This window comes from Nomascus leucogenys, chromosome 2 (genome assembly GCF_006542625.1).
Source record: "Nomascus leucogenys isolate Asia chromosome 2, Asia_NLE_v1, whole genome shotgun sequence".
Lineage (NCBI taxonomy): Eukaryota > Metazoa > Chordata > Mammalia > Primates > Hylobatidae > Nomascus > Nomascus leucogenys.
The window spans coordinates 7,297,324-7,322,149 of NC_044382.1; the positions used below are offsets into that span (position 1 = coordinate 7,297,324).

Here is a 24,826-nt window from a genome sequence, read left to right on the forward strand (position 1 = left end):
CCGCTGTGAGAGGCCAGTGGCCACCCTGGGATCAGTATCTACCAACAGACACAGCTCCCAGAAGGCTGCCTGGACCTGGTTAATGAAGGTTCCAGGAGTGAAGTGGCCAGCAATAGGAGTGGCTCCTGTGGCAGCAGCAAAGCTCAGCTCAGCCTGCTGGCCAGGATTCCAGGAGGACATGAGATTGACATCAGAAGGGTTTTAATTTTTTTTTTTTTGGACAGAAAGTAGAATGTATTGGTGAATATTAAGAGGGAGGCAGCACAGTGGAAGCTGTCATGAGTGCAGGGCCCGTCACTTGTCCAGAGGGCCACAAATGGGGATGTACTTGACCCTACAGCCCTCTGGGATGAGCCGCTTCTCAGCCACCATGTCTTCAAATTCATTGGCATTGAACTTGATGAAGCCCCACTTCTTTGAGATGTGGATCTTCTAGCGGCCAGGAAACTTGAACTTGGCCCTGCGCAGGGCCTCAATCACATGCTCCTTGTTCTGCAGCTTGGTACAGATGGACATGATAACTTGGCCAATGTGAACCCTGGCCACAGTGCCCTGGGGCTTTCCAAGGGCACCTCGCATGCCTGTCTGGAGCCTACACTGGGGTAGTGCAAAGTCAGAAACATGAACATCCATCTGAAAAGCCTGTCTCCAAGGTCCCATAGAGCAACCCATACAATAAACAGTCTGCATATACTACCAAGGAAGCTGCTGTTTGCAGCGATTGCACACTGGGCCCCCCTGAGGAAAGGAACTCAGTCGGCTTAATTGGCTGCAGAATCAGAAGGGTTTTCAATGGCAACAATGGTACTAGCTGCCAACAGAATTAGATTCTTCAGATTTAGGATGTAAATGCCACCACTTTTCCATTTTTTTTTGTTTTTTGAGGCAGAGTTTTGCTCTTGTTGCCCAGGCTGGAGTGCAATGGCGCAGTCTCGGCTCACTGCAACCTCCACCTCCTGGGTTCAAGTGATTCTCCTGCCTCAGCCTCCCAAGTAGCTGGGATTACAGGCATGCGCCACCATGCCCGGCTAATTTTGTATTTTTAGTAGAGACAGGGTTTCTTCATGTTGGTCAGGGTGGTCTCGAACTCCCAAGCTCAGGTGATCCACCCGCCTTGGTCTCCCAAAGCGCTGGGATTACAGGCGTGAGCCACCGCGTCCAACACTTTTCCTTTGTAGATATACTGTTCCATCTGGAACCAAGTTGGTGCCACTTAAGTGGGTTCCTGCTGCAAGAAACTAGAGGACATTCCCCTCCTTCATTTGCAGGACATCGAGGCTCTGGACATTGTGGAAATTTCCCTTTTAAGATGAAAATCCAGAACATCGTCGTATGGCCCCCTCTATGGGTAGCATGGAGAACCTACAGAATGTTAAATGGGGTCTTACTGATTATCTCCGGCTCACAGTTCAGTCTCCAGTCTGAGGAAAATAGCTGACATGTCTCCCTCTTTCTAAAGTGCACCAATCAAGCAGAACCTACTAGAAGTTGCTAACCCATCCTATGGCGTATAGTTCATAACATATCTCCAGACCGTAGAGAAGGGCAAACAGGAGAGTCATTGAGGAGACGGATCAGAGGATACAGAGGATTTCTTTGAAAGGAGTTACTGGCCTAGAGGTCAGGGCTATTCCTACCCTGGACCTGAGCCGCAGTGCTGCCCTGTACTGGAGCAAAAGATGCTGAGAGAGATCTGGAAAGTGTGACCTGTGTCTCCTGGAGTTAAGGGAGTGCAGAGTCCACTTCCCAACTCTTTTTTTTTCTTTTTTGAGAAGAAGTCTCGCTCTGTTGCCCAGGTTGGAGCGCAGTGTCACGATCTCGGCTCACCTGCAACTTCTGCCTCCTGGTTTAAGCAATTCTCCTGCCTCAGCCACCGGAGTAGCTGGGACTACAGGCATGCACCAGCACACCCGGCTAATTTTTGTATTTTTAGTAGAGACAGGGTTTCACCATGTTGGCCAGGCTGGTCTTGAACTCCTGGCCTCAAGTGATCCACCCACCTCAGCCTCCCAGAGTGCTGGGATTACAGGCGTGAGCCACCACGCCTGGTCAATGCTTCCCAACTCTTGCCTGGAAAAGTCTGAAGGCCAGAGGCTGGCTAGAGCTACCTGTGTTGGCAAAGAAAAGAGAGGACTATGGTGAGCTTGACTGCACGTCCAGAATTTGGCACATCCAGAAGTAACCAGCTTAGAGAATTCTTAAAAGGACGTTACCAAGAGAACTTTACCTACTCGGCGAGGCAACACTAGGCACAAAGGCTGAGTCCCCCTCCCCCACCGATTTATTTATTTATTTATTTATTTATTATTATTTTATTTTGTAGAGACAGGATCTCCCTATGTTGCCCAGGCTGGTCTTAAACTTCTGGCCTCAAAATGATCCTTTCTGCCTCATCCTCTCAAAGTGCTGGGATTATAGGTGTGAACCACTGTATTCGGCCTCCAGATTTACATACGTTGCAAAAATAGTACCAGAAAAAAATTCCTTATACTTTTTGTCCAGATTCCTCAAATATTAACATTTTACATAACCACAATACATATATAAAAGCCAGGAAATTAACACTGATACAGCACTATTCTCTGATCTATAGACCTAATTCAAATTTTACGAACTGTCCCACTGATCTTCTTTTTCTGGTTCAGGATTCAGTGCAGCATCTCACCACGTATTAAGTTGCATGTCTCCTTAATCTTCTGTAATCTGGAACTGTTCCTCATCCTTTGTCTTCCATGACCCTGACACTTGTAAAGATAACTGGCCACTTATCTTGTACAATAGCCCGCATCTGGGGTTTGGCTGAGGTTTCCTTGTGACTAATTTCGGTTCTGCATTTTTGTCGTGAATATCAGAGAAGGCATGCTATGTGCTGTGTGCATCATGTCAGGAGGCACATGATATTTTTCCCATTTCTGGGGATGTTCACTTTGATCACCCGATAGGGTGATGTCTAGAGGTTTCCCCACTACAAAGTTACTCTTTCCCTTTGTAATTAATAAGTATTTTATGGGAAGATCTTTAAGACTAAATAACTATCCCATTTTCTATATTATTTTACCTACTCATCCTAGCTTCTGTTGAAGTGTTTTTACCTAAAAAATTATTAGCATAGTGTTTGCCAAACAATGCTTTTCAATGTCTATTTGCTAGTTGAAATTCTACCGTAAGGAAGAGCTTTTCCATCTTATCTCTGTATTTATTTATGTCAGGATGGATTCGTGATTCTTACTTTATTCTATGTGTTGTAATGTATTACTCTTAGTATTTACTTTCTTTTTTCTTTCTCTCTCTGTCCTTTTTTTTTTTCTTTTGAGACAGGGTCTTGCTCTGTTGCCCAGGCTCAAGTGCGGTGGCACAATCATGGCTCACTGCAGCCTTGACCTCCCAGGCTCAAGCAATCCTCCTGCCTCAGCCTCCAGAGTGGCTGGGACTACAGGTGCGTACCACCACACTGGGCTAATTTTTAAATTTTTTGTAGAGCTAGGGTGTCACTATGTTGCCCAGGCTGGTCTTGAACCATGGGTTCAAGAGATCCTTCCACCTTGGCCTCCCAAGGTGCCAGGATTACAGATGTGAGCCACCAGGCCCAGCCTGGTCTCTTGCTTAAACTGTTTAAGGTTTGGCCATTGGAACCCCTTCAAATGGGCTCCTGTGTCCTTTTGACACATCCCATCATTTTGTGTGTGTGCAGTTCCTATTTTCTGTTGCACATTAATTTTGTACTTTCCCTGCCCTACCACTGAAATCAGCCATTTCTTCAAGGAGATGTAATTCCTTTAATTGGCTAATGGTATTTAGAAATCCAGACCCGGGTGCTAGTTGTGTTCATTGGTTGTAGGATGCACACACACACAGACACACAGACACACACACACACACACACACTAGTTCATACCTACAATTGCGAACCAAAATAATAGGTTTCATGCAGCCTTTTCCATTTCTTATTTTAACTGCTTTCTCTGACAAAGAGAAATTTAGCTTTCATTGTCCATAATGCATTTATTTTCTCCAATACACATAAATTAGTTTCAGAGATGCTAATATATATAGCCGTGAGAAAAACTACTAAGTAGAATACTTATGCTCAATTTTTTCTTTGGCTTTATAGGACATAGCCAAAAATGCTCTTTTCCAGAGTTACTTAGGGTAGTTATTTTCTTCCTCCATCTCCAGTGTGGTTTGGTATTCATTTTTGTTACAGCTAGTTTTTTGTTTTGGTTTCTTTTTTTTGAGATGTAGTCTCTCTCTGTTGCCCAGACTGGAGTACAGTGGCAAGATCTTGGCTCACTGCAACCTCTGCCTCCCAGGTTCAAGTGATTCTCCTGTCTCAGCCTCCTGAGTAGCTGGGATTACAGGCGCACACCACCACGCCCAGCTAATTTTTTGTATCCATGCCCAGCTAATTTTTTGTATTTTAGTAGAGACAGGGTTTCACCTTGTTGCCCAGGCTGGTCTTGAACTCCTGAGCTCAGGCAATCCACCGGCCTCGGCCTCCCAAAGTGCTAGGATTACAGGCATGAGCCACTGCGCCTGGCCAGTTTATTGTTTTTCTTTGTATTCCACTTGGGGCCCTATCCCATCTTTGTTGATTACATTTTCATTCATTTTTAAGTATGTGAAATATTTACACGGTTTTAAAAGTCAGAAATATACACAAAGGATGGCTCAGAGTGATATCACTTCCCCTATCCTTTCTACCCTATTCCTGTCTACTGCCTATAAATTACCAATCTCATTTGTTTCTTTTTTTTTTTGAGATGGACTCTTGCTCTGTCACCCAGGCTGGAGTGCAGTGGAGCACTCTTGGCTCACTGCAGCCTCCGCCTCCCAGGTTCAAGCGATTCTTGTGCCTCAGCCTCCTGAGTAGCTGAGATTACAGGCACACACCACCACGACCAGCTAATTTTTGTATTTTTAAGATACAGCCATGTTGGCCAGGCTGGTCCCGAACTCCTGACCTCAGGTGATCCACCCGCTTTGGCCTCCCAAAGTGCTGGGATTACAGGCATGAGCGACGGCAGCTGGCCCAATTATTACAGGAAAGGAGTCCCGATCTAGACCCCAGTAGAGGGTTCTTGGATCTTGCGCCAGGAAAAATTCAGGGCGAGTCCGCAGTGCAAAGTGAAGGCAAATTATTAAGAAAGTAAAGGAATAAGAGAATGACTACTCCATAGACAGGGGAGCCCCGAGGGCTGCAGTTCCCCATTTTTATGGTTATTTCTTGATGATATGCTAAACAAGGAGTGGATTATTCATGCCTCCCCTGTTTAGACCATCTAGGGTAATTTCCTGACCGTGCCATGGCATTTGTAAACTGTCATGAGGCTGGTGGGAGTGTAGCAGTGGGGACGACTAGAGGCCACTCTCGTGGCCCTCTTGGTTTTGGTGGGTTTTAGCCAGCTCCTTCACTGCAATCTGTTTTATCAGCAAGGTCTTTATGACCCGTATTTTGTGCTGACCTCCTATCTCATCCTGTGACTTAAAATGCCTTAACCGCCTGGGAATGCAGCCCAGTAGGTTTCAGCCTCGTTTTACCCAGCCCCTCCCTATTCAAGACGGAGTTGTTCTGGGTCACACGCCTCTGACACAATCTCATGTTTCTGGATTATTCTTCTTGTGTTTTTTTTTGCACAGTTGAGCTGCAGAGATGAGATTAGGGTTAAGATGTGTAAGGAACTCACCTTGGGCACAAAACTGGGGGGGTGTCAAAAAATCAGTAGCCAGGATAAATAATATTTTAGTGCAATGTTTTAAAAATCAAAATGAATGCAAAAAAACCCATGATAATAAAATATCAAAAATCTGAATAAATTTCACTGCTGTGCTGAGCCCTATTGGAACCAGAAGCAAAAGGAAAAGTCATGCACCTCCCTGTACACGTTTTTAAGTAGCTTTTTTTTTTCTAGGTGAATCTCATTTTAATTGCAAAACACTTCAGTTACAGCACATTCAACAATGAACCAACAGGAAAGTTGCTGACTTTTGACATGTGAATATATAAAAATCTCTTGCAATTCAGGTAGTCAAGAAAATAACTCCGTACAAGGAAAGCAATTCTTGTTTTTCTGAAAATTGTTCTACATTTTATTTTATTTTATTTATTTATTTTGAGATGGTGTCTCGCCCTGTCACCCAGGCTGGAGTGCAATGACACAATCTCAGCTCACTGCAACCCTTTGCTTCCTGGCTTCAAGTGATTCTCCTGCCTCAGCCTCCTGAGTAGCTGAGAATACAGGTGCCCACCACCACGCCCAGCTAATTTTTGTATTGTTAGTAAAGACAGGGTTTCACCACGTTGGCTAGGCTGGTCTCAAACTCTGGACCTTGTGATCTGCCCGCCTTGGCCTCCCAAAGTGCCAGGATTATAGGCGTGAGCCACCGCGCCTGGCCTATTTTGTTTATTTATTTTTTTGAGATGGAGTCTTGCTCTGTTACCCAGGCTAGAGAACAATATTTCTGAGAGCAGAACATCCAAAACTCAAGAGCCTTTTATCAAGCCTTGTGCGTCTTTCTTAGTGTGGGAGTTGCCAGATGCAATAATGCACTTGACCTATCTTCCCACATCCGGCACTGGTACCTGAACACTTCACTAGCTTCACTGGTTTCTGAACCTTTGCAGGGTTTAACTTCTTGCCTTCTGGAGCACATATTTCTTGCCAGAGCATCTAAATACTTGCCATTTCCTTGTTGGCTGCCTTCTTTCTTGTCCCTAGGAACACCAGGGCCTATTCATCATTATAAGTGATCCCTGGGAGTCAAGTCTCCCAGTGGCCATTCCAGCCTTGCTGCCCATTAGAGTCATTCCACCCACCTTGTCTTTGGTAGTTAAGAACTGCCATCTGGCCCCACAGAACAGCCAATACTGAGCTTCTCGGTGATGGCAATGGCTCCCTCACTAACTCATTTCATATCATTTAAAAAAAGGGAGAATCTCTCAGCCCTCTTTTGCCTGCTCATCTGGTAGGTTCTCAGGTCTTACACAATGAGTGTTTTGGCCACTTCCTCAGCACTCTGCCCTGGCACCTTTCTGGCACGCCCCACCTTTATTTATGTGCACCATCAGTTTTTCCAAGCTTCCAGAAGCCACCACAACTGGGGCTGGCACCAGGAACCCTCAGTAGGAAGCTGAATCCTGAGCCATGGAAGGATCCTTCATATCAACAATCTCTTCCTTACTGCCTCTTACATTCTCCCTTCATCCTTAGCATCCATTCCCAGTGGGTACTTTTTTCCCAGTTCTGGGCCCTGCAGCTCTGCCATTTTCTTCCCTAGCGGGTCCTATACTTCCTCAGCTGGGCCACGCTGTGACTTGACTTTGATTATTGGTCTTATAGCCATAGGGGAGGTGGTAACCCATCTCGAGGAGGGCAAATATCATTTTGAAAGGCATCCACTTTGGTTGAAACACATATAATTTTCAAGAAAGGGGAAGCTGCTGTATACCAGCAAGGGATAATGGGCCACTCTTGCAGGCCCACGGGTTCAGGGGAATCTGGAGTTTCAATGAGATCACATAAGGTCTATCTAGATATCAGCATTCTGGGTCTCAGGGGCCATTTCTTCCTTCTGGTGGCATAGGGGACTAGCAAAGGCTACAGATTCAGGCTTCTTTGTAGTTCTGTTGCTATCAAGGCTTACGTGTGATTTTTCAGCATGGTTTGCTCTCTCGATGAAGGTGCCTTAAGTGTTACCATAGAGGCCTTCTGACTCATACCAGGTCCTGAATTGGTAATTGGCCAACCTGAGCTTGTAATTTTCTTCTTCAGCATGGATCATTGACATAGATATATTCAGCAAGTGGCAGAATCCCCATGTTGGCTCCCTGACGTGTGAAATGAGCGCTATTAGGGTAGAAAAGGCCAAGTGGAAACCACCATCACCACCTCCACCAAATCTGAAACCAAAACCAATACCAACTTGCTGGAGGGATTGCAGAGACTAATGTTGCCATCAAGGACTTGGTAGAATCTGAAGAGGTGGTGATTCCTACCCTATCCTCATTTAACTCACCTTTTCGGTCTGTGCAGAAGACAGATGAACCCTGGAGAACGACAGTGGATTTTGTAAACTTAATCAGTAGTGACTGCCACTGCATTGCTGTCCTAGATATGGTTTCATTTCTGAAATAAATCACCACATCCCCCAGGCCCTGCTGTTCAGCTATTGGAGAACACTTTTCCCCTCCATATCTGTTAATTTTTTTTTTTTTTTTGAGACAGAGTCTTGCTCTGTTGCCCAGGCTGGAGTGCAGTGGCATGATCTTGGATCACTGCAATCTCTGCCTCCCGGGTTCAAGCAATTCTCCTGCCTCAGCCTCCTGAGTAGCTGGGATTACAGGCAAGCATCACCATGCCTGGCTAATTTTTGTACTTTTAGTAGAGGTGGGTTTTCACCATGTTGGCCAGGCTGGTCTTTAATTCATGACCTCAGGTGATCTGCCCGCCTCAGCCTCTCAAAGTCCTGGGATTACAGGCATGAGCCACCATGCTCAGCCCATACGCGTTAATTAACGCCATCAGACAGTTTACTTTCAGCCACCACGGCCACCAATACACCTTCAATGTCCTGACTCAGGGGTAATCACTCCTCAGGCCCTCTGTCCTGCTTCAGTCTGAAAGGAGCTGGATTGCATTTCCATTCCATAAGACATTAGGTCGCTTCACTCCTTTTATCATATCATGTTGGTTGGACCTGGTGAGCAGGAAGTAGCAACTACTCCAGCTATTTTGCTGAGACACTTACATCCCAAAGCATAGGAAGTAAATCCCACAAAATTGCAAGCATCTGCCACCTCAGTAAAGTTTCTATGGGTTCACTGATCTGGGACATTTTGAGATATTCCTTCCAAGATGAAGGGCAAGTTTCTCTATCTGGTCCCTTCTGCCACCAAGAAAGTAGCACAATACTTTGTGAGCCTCTTTGGATTCTGAAGGCAACATGTATCTTACCAGGCCACGCTGTTGCATTGTGTGTACTGAGTAACCCAAAGGCTGCCAGGTTTCGGTAGAGTCTGGAACAAGTGAAAGCTCTGCAGCATGTCCAGGCTACCATGCTGCTCCCACGTTGGGCCATATGACCCAGAAGATCCAATGGTGTTTGTGATGGTTAATTGACTGCATTAAGGATGCTCAGAGAGCTGGTAAAGCATTATATCTGTGTGTATCTGTGAGAGTGTTTCCAGAAGACACTGGCATTGGAATCGTCGACTGAGTATGCAAGATCTATTCTCACCAAAGTAGGTGAACACCATCCAATCAGCTGAATCCCCACATTGGCACAATCCCCACATTGGCTCCCTGACGTGTGGAATGAGCACTGTTAGCATAGAAAAGGCCAAGTGGAAACCACCATCACTGCCTCCACCAAATCTGAAACCAAAACCAATACCGTCTTGCTGGAGGGTCCCAGATCAGTGAACCCCTAGATTGAATAAACCCAGATTGAATAAAAAAGCAAAAATGAACCCCAGATTGAATACAAAAGCCAAAAAAAAAGTGAATTTGTTCTTTCTCTTCTAGAGCTGAGACATCCAACTTCTCCTGCCCTTGGACATCAGAACTCCAGGTTCTCTGACCTTTTTTTTTTTTTTTAAATGGAGTCTTGCTCTGTCTCCCAGGCTGGAGTGCAGTGCTGTGATCTCGGCTCACTGCAACCTCCGCCTCCCAGGTTCAAGTGATTCTCCTGCCTCAGCCTCCCAAGTAGCTGGGACTGCAAGTACGCATCACTATGCCCGGCTAATTTTTATATTTTTTAGTAGAAATGGGGTTTCGCCATGTTGGCCAGGCTTTGAACTCCTGATCTCCAGTGATCTGCCTGCCTTGGCCTCCCAAAGTGCTGGGATTACAGGCATGAGCCACCCCGCCTGGCCCAGGTTTTATGACCTTTGGAATCTGGGACTTGTACCAGCAGTCCCCAGGTTCTCAGGCTTTTGGCCTTGAACAGAGAGTTACACCATCCAGTTCCCTGATTCTGAGGCCTTTGCACTTGAACTGAGCCTCACTACTGCCTTCCCTCATTCTCTAGCTTGCTGATGGCCTGTCATGGGACTTCTCAGCCTCCATAATCATGTGAGCCAATTCTCACAATAAATCCCCTCTGCATACATCTGCAATCCCAGCTTCTTGTGGGGCTGAGGTAGGAGGATCGCTTAGGAGTGAGAACCAGGTGTTTGAGACCAGCCTGGGCAACATAGCCCAACACTAGGGCATCAAACAATCCTCCTACCTTGGTCTCTAAGGCCTCCAGGTGCCACTGTGACTAACTTGTGCCACCTCTTGCTGGCTTCGCCTCTCTGAATGTTCTCTTTCAGGCCCTCTGGGGCCTGGGCCAGGTGTATGTGCAGCTCTGTGGCAGAGGGCCCTGGCTTTTTCTGCAGTAACCCACGGCATCAAGGTTGGAGGTGCTGAAAAAAAGATGTGGGTTCCAATATACCTTCATGGGTTACAGTTCTAATTTGTCCTCACTCTCCCCTGCTTCACATTCAGCTTTGATTTCCAGCTTCCAGCCCTGTTGACCTACAGCAACTTCAGCCCAGTCAACAGACACCTTCTACAGATGTCGTTGGCTTCTCTTCATGGTCCCTGGTTAACAGCTTCTCTCTGATCCTTTAACTGTCTTCTTCTTGACTTTCACTGGCCCAGCTAACTCTGACCCTGACTCTGACCCTGGCCCTAACCCTGCAAATTTCAAATACGTTTGTTTATTTGTTTATTTATTTATTTATTTATTTATTTTTGAGACAGATTCTCGCTCTGTCACCCAGGCTGGAGTGCAGTGGCACGATTTTGGCTCACTGCAATCTCCGCCTCCTGGGTTCAAGCGATTCTCCTGTCTCAGCCTCCTGAGTAGGTGGGACTACAGGCATACGCCACCATGCCAAGCTAATTTTTGTATTTTTAGTAGACGCAGGGTTTCACCATATTGGTCAGGCTGGTCTCAAACTCCTGACCTCAGGTGATCAGCCTGCCTCGGCCTCCCAAAGTGCTGGGATTAGAGGCATGAGCCATCGCGCCCAGCCCACCTACTACATTATATGGAGTAAGTCAGGATATTTAATATAGAGGGGTAGTAAACTTTATCATTGAGTCTATAGATTACAGGGTATGTGATTATACTAGAAGAGGAATGAACATCATGTAGATGGATGCAATGAGACTTGGGTCTCCTTTTTGGGATAAACTCATTTTTGATTGTATTAGGTATGGGTCCCTTAGGAGAGTATGCTGGGTTTTGCTATTATTTTTGTTTGGGAGATTTACTGGCAGAAGGCTATATATGAGCCTGGCACAGTGGCTTATGCCTGTAACCCCAGCACTTTGGGAGGCCAAGGCAGGCGGATCACTTGAGGTCAGGGGTTATTGATCAGCTTGCCCAACATGGTGAAACCTCATCTCTACTAAAAATACAAAAAAATTAGCTGGGCATGGTGGCAGGCACCTGTAATCCCAGCTACTTGGGAGGCTGAGGTAGGAGAATCTCTCAAACCCAGGAGGTGTAGGCTGCAGTGAGCCGAGATCACGCTACTGCGCTACAGCCTGAGTGACAGAGTGAGACTCTGCCTCAAAAAAAAAAAAAAGCCAAAAAAAAAGACAGCGATGTGTGAACGCTGCCAAAGGAATTGGCTGTGGCAGATACTACAGACTGGCTCATTCAGCTCCATTCCAGCCACCGTGTATCATGTCTTACTGCCTGCTAAAAGCTGGAAAGCAAAACGCTACATTGCTCAGACTCCCTTACAGCTAACAATGTACTTATATGAAATTTGAAAAATAAAAATTGGAATTATGAAGCAGAAGCCATCATTCTGTCAGTTATGCTGTTTTGGCCAGTAACCCAGGTTACAGAGGCATTTGGAGTTGCTGTGGCATTTGTAGTAGAAGACCCAGGATCCAATTCCTAGTTTAACGAGAGTTAAGAGGCATCCATTTTGATAGTGTGAATCATGACAGAGGCACTGTGAGCCTAGAGACTGCAGTCATTATGGCAACTTTCTTTTTTTTTCTGAGACAGAGTCTCACTGTGTCACCCAGGCTGGAGTGCGGTGGCCTGATCTCGGCTCACTGCAACCTCTGCCTCCCAGGTTGGAGCAATTCTCCCACCTCAGCATCCCAAGTAGCTGGTATTACAGGCACAGGCACCATGCCCAGCTAATTTTAGTATTTTTAGTGGAGACGGGGTTTTGCCATGTTGGCCAGGCTGGTCTCGAACCCCTGACCTCAAGTGATCCACCCGTCTCGGCCTCCCAAAGTGCTGGGATTACAGGATTGAGCCACTGCCTCCAGCCACAACTTTCTTATTCCCAGGCTTCCAGACAGTGGCAGAGATAGCTCCCTTAGTGAACCAGTTTTGCAATATGGTTCTGGGTTTATTCCTGGGAGCTTGGACCAGCCTCTCCCAATCTCCTAATGATTTCCTAGTAACTGGCAACAACTCTACTTTCAGCTAGAGTGGATTCTGTTATCTGCAGTGCAACTCTGACCAACGCAATTGCTAATATGCAGAGTTGGGGAGGGTTCAAGAAAACAGGCCCTTTCACATCTTCCTGATTAGAATATGAATTGGTACAACTTTAAGATGATGTAGCGTGTACCTTTAAAATTCTTACCCTTTGATTCTGTAATTCACTTCTAGAGGTGTATCCTAAAGAAATAGTCAAAGATGCATTGAAAGGTTTGCCATACATTCAGACAATGACAATGTTTGGCAGTGGTTAAAAATAATGTTTCCAGGCGGTGGCTCACGCCTGTAATCCCACTGCTGAGGCAGTGGGATCACAAGGTCAGGAGTTTGAGACCATCCTGGCCAAAATGGTGAAACCCCGTCTCTACTAAAAATGCAAAAATTAGCCAGGCATGGTGGTGCACACCTGTAATCAAATAACTTAAAACAGAATTACCACTCAATCCAGCAATCCCATTATTAGGTATATATCCAAAAGAAAATAAATTGTTTTACCAAAAAGATAGATGCACTCATATGTTCATCACAGCACTGTTCACAGTAGCAAAGACATGGAATCAACATAGGTGCCCATCGACAGTGGAGCAGATAAAGAAAACACGGTACATATACACCCTGGAATACTATGCAGCCATAAAAAGAATGAAATCATGTCCTCTGCAGTAACATGGATGCAGCTCCAGGGCATAATCCTAAGTGAATTAATGCAGGTACAGAAAACATACTGCATGTTCTCACTTATAAGTGAGAGTTAAACATTGGATATTCATGGATATAAAGATGGCAACAATAAATACTGGGGACCACTAGATGAGGGAGGGAGGGAGTTAAAGGTTGAAAAACTCACCGTTGAGTACTATGCTCACTATCGGGGTAACAAGATCATTCACATCTCTGTCCTCAGCATCCCACAATATACCCATGTAAGAAACCAGCACATGGGCCGGGCATGGTGGCTCATGCCTAGAATCTCAGCACTTTGGGAGGCTGAGGCAGGTGGATCATTTGAGCTCAGGAGTTTGAGACCAGCCTGGAAAACACAGAGAAGCCCCATCTCTACAAAAAATACAAAAAAATTGGTTGGGTATGGTGGCATGCGACTGTAGTCCCAGCTACTTTGGGGGCTAAGGCAGGAGGACTGCTTGAACCCGAGAAGTTGAGGCTGTGGTGAGCCAAGATGGCGCCACTGCACTCCAGCCTGGGTGACAAAGTGAGACAAAAAAAAAAAAAAAAAAAAAAAAAAAAAAAAGAAAGGAAGGAAGGAAGGAAGAGAGAGAGAAGGAAGGAAGGAACCAGCACATGTACTCCTAAATCTAAAATAAAAGTTGAAATTATTTTTTAAAAAACAGGTATAGGCCAGGGTGTAGTGGCTTACCCTTGTAATCTCAGCACTTTGGGAGGCTGAGGCAGGAGGATTGCTTGAGTCCAGAAGTTCGAGACCAGCCTAGACAACATGGCAAAACCCCAATCTCTACACAAAATACAAAACTTAGCTGGGTGTAGTGGCATGTGCCTATAGTCCCAGCTACTCAGAAGGCTGAGGTAGGAGGATTGCTTGAGCCTGGGAGGTTGAGGCTGCAGTGAACTATAATCATACCACGGCACTCCAGCCTGAGTGACAGAGCAAGACCCTGTCTCAAAAAAAATAAATAAATAAAAATTAAAATAAAAAAAATCCAGGAGTGGTGGCTCACGCCTGTAATCCCATCACTTTGGGAGGCCAAGGCAGGTGGATCACCTGAGGTTAGGAGTTCGAGACCAGCCTGGCCAACATAGTGAAACCCCATCTCTACTAAAAATACACAAATTAGCCAGGTGTGGTGGGACACCTGTAGTCCCAGCTGCTCAGGAGGCTGAGGCAGAATAATCGCTTGAACCTGGGAAGCAGAGGTTGCAGTGAGCCGAGGTGACGCCACTGCACTCCAGCCTGGGTGACAGAGCAAGACTCTGTCTCAAAAAATAAAAATTAAAATTAAAAAAGAAGGTATAAAAGGAAGTTACCTTAACACAATAAAGACTCATATATGGGCCAGGCGCGGTGGCTCACACCTGTAATCCCAACACTTTGGGAAGCCGACGTGGGCAGATCACGATGTCAAGAGATTGAGACCATCCTGGCTAACACGGTGAAACCCCGTCTCTACTAAAAACACAAAAAATTAGCCAGGCGTGGTGGCACGCACCTGTAGTTCCAGCTACTCGGGAAGCTGAGGCAGGAGAATCACTTGAACCCAGGAGGCGGAGGTTGCAGTGAGCCGAGATCGAGATTGGGCCACTGCACTCCAGTCTGGGTGACAGGGGGAAACATTGTCTCAAAAAAAAAAAAAGAAAAGAAAAAAGAAAACAATCCCATTTAAAATAGCAACAAAAGGAATAAAATAATTAGGAATAAACTTAAAGAGGTGAATGACTTGTACACTGAAAATTATAAAACATTGATGAAAGAAATTTAAGGCCAGGCATGGTGGCTCACGCCTGTAATCCCAGCACTTTGGGAGGCTGAAGTGGGTGGATCACCTGAGGTCAGGAGTTCGAGATCAGCCTGGCCAACAAGGCAAAACGTCGTCTCTACTAGAAACACAAAAATTAGCCAGGTGTGGTGGTGCATGCCTATAGTCCCAGCTACTTGGGAAGCTGAGGCAGGAAAATTGCTTGAACCTGGCAGGCAGAGGTTGCAGTGAGCTGAAATCACACCACTGCACTCCAGCCTGGGTGACAGAGCAAGACTCTACCTCAAAAAAAAAAAAAAAAAAAAAAAAAAAAAAAAAGAGAAAGAAAAAGAAATTTAAGAAGACACAGATAAATGGAAAGACATCCACGTTCATGGATTGGAGGAATTAATGTTGTTAAAATGTCTGTACTACCCAAAGTGACCTACAGATTCAGTGCAATTCCTATAAAAATTCCGATGGTCCCCAAAATAAATTCATGGATTTATAGCCAACTGATTTTCACTTATTTTGTTTTTGTTTTCTCTTTTTTTTCCTTTTTGTGGAGAATGGGGTCTCGCTATATTGACCAGGCAGGTCTCGAACTCCCAGGCTCCAGCTATCCTCCCGCCTCTGCCTCCCTGAGAGCTGGGATTACAGGCGTGAGTCACCGCACCTGGCCTATAGCCAACTGATTTTCAACAAAGATGCCAAAAACACACAGTGGGGGAAAGGAAAGTCTCTTCAATAAAACTGGCACGTGCAGAAGACTGAAACTGGATCTTACACTTGTCACAAAAATGGACTCAAAATGGATTAAAGATGTAAATGTAAGACCTGAAACAGTAAAACTACTAGAAGAAAACACAGAGGAAAAGTTTCTTGACATTAGTCTGGGCAAGGATTTTTTGGATACAACACCACAGGCAACAAAAGCAAAGAAAGACAACTAGGATTGCATCAAGCTAAAAAGCTTCTGCACAGCAGGAAACAATGAACAGAGTGAAGCCACAACCTATGGAATGGGAGAAAATATTTGCAAACCATATCTCCAAGAAGGTGGTTTTTGTTGTTGTGGTTGTTTTGGTTTTTTGTTTGTTTGTTTTTGTGTTTTGAGATAGAGTCTCACTCTGTTGCCCAGGCTGGAGCGCAATGGCACAATCTCGACTCACTGCAACCTCCGCCTCCCGGGTTCAAGCAATTCTCCTGCCTCAGCCTCCCAAGCAGCTGGGATTACAGGCATGCACCACCACACCTGGCTAATTTTTTGTATTTTTAGTAGAGATGGGGTTTTGTCATGTTGGCCAGGCTTGTCTCGACTTCCTGACCTCAGGTGATCCACCCACCTCGGCCTCCCAAAGTGCTGGGATTACAGGCGTGAGCCACCGCGCCCGGCCAGAAGGTGTTAATATCCAAAACATATAACGAGCTCAAACAACTCAGTAGCAAAAAGAAAAAAAAAGAAAGAGAAAAAACAATTTATTTACAAATGGGTAAAGGACTTGGATAGACATTTTTCTTTCTTTCCTTTTTTTTTTTAAGAGACAGGGTCTCACTCTGTCAGGCCAGAGTGCAGTGGTGCGATCTCAGCTCACTGCAACCTCTGCCTCCAGGCTCAAGCGATCCTTCATTCTCAGCCTCCTGAGTAGCTGGGACCACAGGCGTGTACCACCATGCCTGGCTAATTTTTGTATTTTTCGTAGAGATGGGGTTTCATCATGTTGTCCAGACTGGTCTCAAACTCATAGGCTCAACTGTTCTGCTTGCCTCAGCCTCCCAAAGTGCTGGGATTACAGGTGTGAGCTACCATGCCTAGCTGAAATCAGTATCTTGAAGAAATGTCTGCACTGCCATGTTTATTGCAGCATTATTCACAATAGCCAAGATGCAAAAACAGCCTAGATGTCCGTGGAAGGATGGACAGATAAAATATGATAGATGTGTGTGTGTGTAGATACGTATGTGTATATATGTATGTACATATGTGTACATATATACAGTGTATATGTGTGTATATATTCATATAATGGAATATTATTTACCCTTTAAAAAGACGGAAATTCTGCCATTTGCAGCAACACGGATGAACCTGGAGGACATTATGCTAAGTGAAATAAGCCAGGCACAAAAAGACAAAGTGCATGGCCTCACTTACACGTGGGCTCTAAAGCAGTGGAATTCACAGAGGCACGGAGTAGAGGTGGTAGAGGTGGTTGCCAGGGTTTGGGGAGATGGGAGTAACCGAGCGACGTTGGTCAAAGGTACAACGCTTCAGTTCTGCAGGATGAATAAGTCTGGAATAAGTCGTAATGTACAGCATGGTGATGATAGTTAACAATGCTGTATTGTATACTTATGCTCTCAATACACACACACACACGGTATGGGAATTAGTTTGACTGTGGTACCATTCACAATGATACCATTGTGAATATCAAGCATATGAAACATCAGGTTGCATACCTCAAATACCAACAACTTTTTATTTGTCAGTTATACCTCAATAAAGCTAGAAGAAGATGGTGACAAGAGGAAAGTGGCCAGAGAGAAGGCCACAGTGTGAGCCAGCCCAGGGGTCTCATAGGACCCCTTTACTACAAACAAGTAAAGAACAAAGTCTATGTTTAAGAAAACACCAAAATGTTACTAAAAGTTATCTCTCTCTTCATTGCTGCGGCTGCAGCCATGAGTACGCTCAGGCTTCAGAAGAGGCCCGCCGCTAGTGTCCTCCGCTGTGGCAAGAAGAAGGTCTGATTGGGCCCCAATGAGGCCAATGAAATCGCCAATGCCAACTCCCGTCAGCAGATCTGGAAGCTGATCAAAGATGGGCTGATTATCTGTAAGCCTGTGACTGTCCATTCCCAGGCTCAATGCCGAAAAAACACCTTGGCCCACCAGAAGGGCAGGCACATGGGCACGGGTAAGCGAAAGGGTACAGCCAATGCCCCAATGCCAGAGAAGGTCACATGGTGAGGAGAATGAGGATTCTGCGCCCGCTGCTCAGAAGATACCGTGAATCTAAGAAGATCAATCACCACATGTATCACAGCCTGTACCTGAGGGTGAAGGGGAGTGTGTTCAAAGACAAGCAGATTCTCATGGAACACACCCACAAGCTGAAGGCAGACAAGGCCTGCAAGAAGCTCCTGGCTGACCAGGCTGAGGCCCGCAGGCCTAAGACCAAGGAAGCACGAAAGCAACATGAAGAGTGCCTCCAGGCCAAGAAGGAGGGGATCATCAAGACCTTGTCCAAGGACGAAGAGATGAAGAAACAAAAGCTCCCCCTTTGTCTGTACATACTGGCCTTTGTGATTACATAGATCAGCCATTAAAATAAAACAAGTCTTAAAAAAAAAAAAAGGATGGGTGCAGTGGCTCATGCCTGTAATACCAGCACTTTGGGAGGCCGAGGTGGGCGGATCACCTGAGGTCAGGAGTTTGAGACCAGCCTGGCCAACATGGTGAAATCCCGTCTCTACTAAAAATACAAAAAAAATTAGCTGGGCGTGGTAGCGGGCACCTGTAATTCCAGCTACTCGGGAAGCTGAGGCATGAGAATCGCTTGAACCCAGGAGGCAGAGGTTGCAGTGGCCGAGACCACGCCATTGCACTCCAGCCTGGGCAACAAGAACAAAACTCTGTCTCAAAATAAATAAATCAATAAATAAAAGTTATCTCTGAGTAGTGAGATTAGCCTGTTAATTTTTTGAATTATACATGTCAAAATGTAAAATGTGTATTATTGGTGTATATTTTAAATCAAAGAGTATCTGTTTATTTATTTTTTTTTTTGAGATGGAGTCTCATTCTTGTTGCCCAGGCTGGAGTGCAGTGGTGTGATCTCAGCTTGCTACAACCTCTGCCTCCTGGGTTCAAGCAATTCTCCTGCCTGAGCCTCCCAAGTAGCTGGGATTACAAGCATGCGCCACCACGTCCGGCTAATTTTGTATTTTTAGTAGAGTCGAGGTTTCACCATGTTGGTCAGGCTGAACCCTTGACCTCAAGTGATCCACCCTCCTCGGCCCCCCAAAGTGCTGGGATTACAGACGTGACCCACCGTGCCTGGTCCAAAGAGTGTCTGTTTAAATTAAATTCTTTTTTTTTTTTTTTGAGACAGGGTCTCACTCTGACACCTATGCTGGAGTGCAGTGACATGGCTTATGGCTCACTGCAGCCTCGACCTCCCGAGCTCAGGCAATTCTCCCACCTCAGCCCCTCAAGTAGCTGGGACTACAGGCGTGCATCATGCCCAGCTAATTTTTGTATTTATTGTAGAGACAGGGTTTCCCTTTGTTGCCCAGGCTGGTCTCAAACTCCTGGGCTCAAGCGATCCACCTGCCTCGGCCTCCCAAAGTACCGAGACTACAGGTGTGAGCCGCTGTGCCCAGCCCTAAATTGAACTATTGAACTAGCCAATATAATTTAGAAATTTAGAATTAATTAGAAATTTATTTATTTCATTTTAAATTTTTATTAATTTGTTTTTTTTGAGAGAGAGAGAGTCTCACTCTGTCACCCAGGCTGGAGTGCAGAGGTGCGATCCCAGCTCACTGCAACCTCCACCTCCTGGGTTCAAGCGATTCTCCTGCCTCAGCCTCCCAAGTAGCTGGGATTACAGGCACCTGCCACCACGCCCGGCTAATTTTTGTATTTTTGATAGAAACGGGGTTTCGCCATGTTGACCAGGCTGGTCTCAAACTCCTGGCCTCAAGTGATCCCCCTGCCTCGGCCTCCCAAAGTGCTGGGATTACAGGCATGAGCTCCCAGCCTTATTTATTTATTTATTTATTATTTTGACAGGCTCTCTCTCTGTCAACCAGGCTGGAATGCAGTGGTACAATCATGGCTTATCGCAGCCTCAAACTCCCAGGCTCAAGCTATCCTCCCACTCGGCCTCCCAAAGTGCTGGGATTACAAACGTTGACCACTGTGCCTGGCTAGAAATTTAGAATTAATTTAGGATTTTGCTTAAACCAACTATTTTCTCCTAAGCGAATGCAGGACCAACTTTTTTTTTTTTTTTCCGAGACAGAGTCTCACTCTGTTGCCCAGGCTGGAGTGCAGTGGTGCAATCTCGGCTCACTGCAACCTCCACATTCTGGGTTCAAGTGATTCTCATGCCTCAACCTCCCGAGTAGCTGAGATTCAGGCATGCGCCACTACGCCTGGCTAATTTTGTATTTTTAGCAGAGACGGGGTTTCTCCATGTTGGTCAGGCTGGTCTCGAACTCCTGACCTCAGGTGATCCACCCGCCTCGGCCTCCCAAAGTGCTGGATTACAAGTGTGAGCCACCGTGCCTGGCCCATGCAGTAGATATTTATAAACGGCCCCCTGTGTGCCAGGTGAGGTAAGTCAGACAACTCCCAGCGCTGAGGCCTGAGCCACTGAGTGAGTGGCGAGACATTAATGGGTACAGGAAGGCCAGGAGGTAAGTCATACTTGGGCTAAGAGTGCTGGAGTCAAGAGGTCGGGTTGGGAAGTGCTAAATTTAAATTGCCCATTATATATTGTCTAAGGGTCTGAATGCAGGCGCCCAGGAACTCAGGGGAGAGGGTGGGATGGAAAGAAAAATCCTGGCAATCGGTGAACACTGGTCCCCAGAGCCTGCTCAGATTTGAGTTACTGTCAGTATTTGGGTTCAAACCCTAAAAGCTGAGGAGCTGATTCTGACCTGGAGATCCTTTTCAGCAGGGATGTGTCTGTCTCCGTGCTGACTCTTAGTGAGTTTTAGAATAGTGTGACAAACTCAGAGTTACAGCAGAGGGCGCTGTGAATCTAAAGTCCTAAAGCACAGGAAAGGTTTGTGATATGCTGGGTGGATTTCAGCTTAAAACATAGTAAAATAATTGAGAAAGGGTCTACACCATATCTTGGCTTATAACCTGAAATGAAACAGAATCTGTAATATTTTACCTTGAAATATCACTGTGTCCTGAAATGCAAATAAGACAAATAACACATATTAAAGAAAAATTAATGATTTACATGACCACCTGATTGTAGTTTATAATCTTATAAGAGTTCTTTAAATTCCCAGGAGTCAGCACAGAGCTGATATTTTCGGGAAAACATATTGTATGCCACATTATACACATATACACAGAATACATTTCTGATTTTTTTTTTTTTTTGAGACGGAGTCTCATGCCATTCTCCTGCCTCAGCCTCCCGAGTAGCTGGGACTACAGGCACTCGCCACCATGCCCGGATTTTTTTTTTTTTGTATTTTTAGTAGAGGTGGGGTTTCACCGTGTTAGCCAGGATGGTCTCGATCTCATGACCTTGTGATCCGCCTGCCTCGGCCTCCCAAAGTGCTGGGATTACAGGCATGAGCCACCGCGCCCTGCCCAATTCTGATCTTTTTTAAGAGTTAAGAATAGATGAAATATAGACATTGTGATTGCAGTAAACATGTTAATTGACAAGTGATAGCAACTTTTTCCTCACAATCAGGCGAAGGAAAGCAGTCCTGATGATACAAGCTACTTGTAGGACTTAAATGGCATGAACCGAAGGAAAACAAAGGACAAATAGTGAATAAGTGCGCAATTCAACATTTAAAAATAATTTTTTTTTTATGACCAGGTATGGTGGCTCATGCTTGTAATCCCAGCACTTTGGGAAGCTGGGAGGTAGGAGGATTGCTTGAGCCCTGGAGTTTCAGACCAGCCTGGGCAACACAAGGAGAACCCCATCTCTACAAACATTAAAAAAATTAGCCAGGTGTGGTGGCTCATGCATGTGGTCCCAGCTACTTGGGAGACTGGGGTGGGAGGATCACTTGAGCCCAGAGGGTCAAGGCTGTGGTGAGCTGAGATCATGCCCCTGTACTCCAGCCTGAATGACAGAGTGATACTCTGTCTAAAAAAAAAAAAAAAAAGAAAAGATAGCCTGATAGTACTGATGAAACATTTAGAACAGTGCCTGGTACACAGAAGGTACTCAATAAATGCTAGTTCCTTTCTTCCTTTGCTCCATTTATTGCATTTTCTTTTCAATTTACTTCTTATAAAAATATTATGTTTCCGGCCAGGCACAGTGGCTCACGTCTGTAATCCCAGCACTTTGGGAGGCCAAGGCAGGTAGATCACCTGAGGTCAGGAGCTCGAGACCAGCCTGGCCAACAAACATGGTGAAACCCCGTCTCTACTAAAAATACAAAAATTAGCCGGGTGTGGTGGGTGAGGCAGGAGAATTGCTTGAACCCAGGAGGCGGAGGTTGCAGTGAGCCGAGACCGCGCCATTGCACTCCAGCCTGAGCGACAAGAGCAAAACTCCGTCTCAAAAAAAAAAAAAAAAAAGTGTGTTTGCCACAAAGATTAGTAACATTAAGTATCATTCTCTATTATTGATTTGAGATGTTAGGAATGCAAAAGATAAAAGGTAGGGGCTCTTGGCAGATAGAAAGTAAACTTCTAATTGAGAACTCACTCTGTGGGTTTGTTGTCGCTGCTGTTTGTTTTTGATAATGTGCAATTATAAAAATTTACAAAGATCCTTTTAAGAGGGCAATGTCCTGCTTTCAGAGTCAGTTTGCTTAGGCATAAATCAGCTCATAGACTCTCTGTCGCCTTGCTATTGAATTAGGGCTATATTTTTGACAAGTACAGCAGCCATATCGTCACTTTAATCACCCAATAATCCACAGTGTCTCTTTATGCTAATAAATAAAACATCCTTCGTTAAATATTTCCTAGTAAGCAATAGAAGACCTGTAATCTCCACCCCTATATGTTACAAAGTAAAATGATATAACAGTAATAAAATCAAATCAAATCATGTCTAGGAGTTTTATAGACAACTAATAGCTGCAATTGCAAAGTGCAATCAGATACCAATTGAAGGGTACTTTTTTCTTTAATATAATGTACTATGCATATTTCACTAACTGTCTCATGATGTCAAATGAATTTAACAAGATGATTACGTAGGTCAAATTACTTAGTAAGTTCTTTTAAGAATGGCTTTTAGACCTATTATGACTTTTAATGGTGCAATTTGTTAAATGATTGGAATTTATAAAATCCTGCATGCAAGTGCCTGTCAGAAATACTTGCTGTGCCCTGGTGATTTATTTTTAAAACCTACTTCTTGCTTGCAGCAATTGAAACAAAAATGACCACCATAGAGCAACTTCTTGAAGCTCATTTCTCATTTTTAATTATTTAAAATACTTTCTTATTATCAAATTATAATTTGAATATTCTAATTTCAAAGAGCCTTCTCACCAAATTTATCTCAACTCTCTATGAAGATGTCCTGGAAGTTCTTTTATTCCCCTCAAATATGAAATATGACCCTGCTTAATTTATGTGGGGAACTATAGACAGAATAGATATTATTAAACTTTTTAAAGTGGTCTGTTAGTTCTTTTATTGTGTATCTCTAACAATAAAATTTTAAAGGGAGAAAACAATGAAATATGATTGAAACATTCAGTCTTTGTGCTTGGAATATTGCCTTTGTATATGTTGCCTTTTGGTATCTGTAGGTACTGTATTTCAGTTTTATGCAGTTTGAGAAGGCTCCCTATTCAAGCTAAGTTTTTAAAAATTGCCCACCAAAAATCGCATAGCTATCTCTTGTCTTTTTTTTTTCTTTTTTTTTGAGACAGAGTCTTGCTCTGTCACCCAGGCTGGAGTGCAGTGGCGTGATCTTGGCTCACTGCAACCTCTGCCTCCCGGGTTCAAGTGATTCTCCTGCCTTGGCCTCCCGAGTAGCTGGGATTACAGGCACGTGCCACCACACCTGGCTAATTTTTTTTTTTATTTTTAGTAGAGACGGGGTTTCACCGTGTTAGCCAGGATGGTCTCGATTTCCTGACCTCGTGATTCACCCACCTTGGCCTCCCAAAGTGCTGGGATTGACTTTCTTTTCTTTCTTTTGGGACAGAGTCTAGCTCTGTGGCCCAGGCTGGAGTGCAGTAGCAGATCTTGGCTCACTGCAACCTTCACCTTCTGGGTTCAAGCTATTCTCCTGCCTTAGCCTCCTGAGTAGCTGGGACTACAAGTGTGTGCCACTGTGCCTGGCTAATTTCTGTATTTTTAGTAGAGATGGGGTTTCTTCATGTTGGCCAGGCTGGTCTCGAACTCCTGGCCTCAAGTGATCCGTCTGCCTTGGCCTCCCAAAGTGCTGGGATTACAGATGTGAGCCACCACACCCAGGCTTGGTTTTCTACCTTTAAAAATTATTGTAGCCGGGCATGGTGGCTCACGTCTGTAATCCAAATACTTTGGGAGGCCAAGGTGGGCGGATCACTTGCGGCCAAGAGTTTGAGACCAGCCTGGCCAACATGGCGAAACCCCATCTCTACTAAAAATACAAAAAATTAGCTGGGTGCGGTGGTGTGTGCCTGTCGTCCCAGCTACTCGGGAGGCTGAGGCAGGAGAATCACTTGAACCCAGGAGGCGGAGGTTGCAGTGAGCTGAGATTGCACCACGGCACTCCAGCCTGGCGACACAGCGAGACTCCATCTCAAAAAAAAAAAAAAATTATTGTATAGAGTTACTTGAAAATGCCATCATGTAATAATTAATCTTAGAAGTCAATATTCTTTTAAAACTATCTTCCATCTCCTGTCACCACATACGTTACATTGAAATTCTCCTAAAACTCCAAAAAGTCTTAAAATCTTGGTGTTCCCTGATAACTCTGGTCAGGAACCGAAGCCTCTACTTCCCCAGTGTGACATTCTTCTTGCTAGGGAGCACAGGGCATGCTGTGTGCTCTGGAACAGAAGTTCCAGATGCAGCTAGAAGGTGGTGGTTCTGTTCTCTCTCCACCCTGACTCACAGGATGACCCCGGATGCGAGTCCCTTGTGCACTTGGAGCCCATGGTTGCTGCTTGGAAATGAGGCTGACAACTCTTGATCTCTGCTCCTTGGGGTTGTTACAAGCCTTAATGAGATCACTGTGCACATTCTCATTTTCTCTT

General features: G+C 45.0%; 1 non-coding gene and 1 pseudogene across 1 annotated transcript; one reads left to right on the top strand and one right to left on the bottom strand.

Moving 5' to 3' along the window:
• Positions 1 to 640: 640 nt before the first annotated feature.
• Positions 641 to 775, bottom strand: LOC115831880. The gene has a single exon (XR_004027370.1). It is a non-coding gene; the product is annotated as a small nucleolar RNA SNORA70 (small nucleolar RNA).
• Positions 776 to 17,555: 16,780 nt separating this feature from the next.
• Positions 17,556 to 18,242, top strand: LOC100587776 (annotated as a pseudogene).
• Positions 18,243 to 24,826: the final 6,584 nt, after the last annotated feature.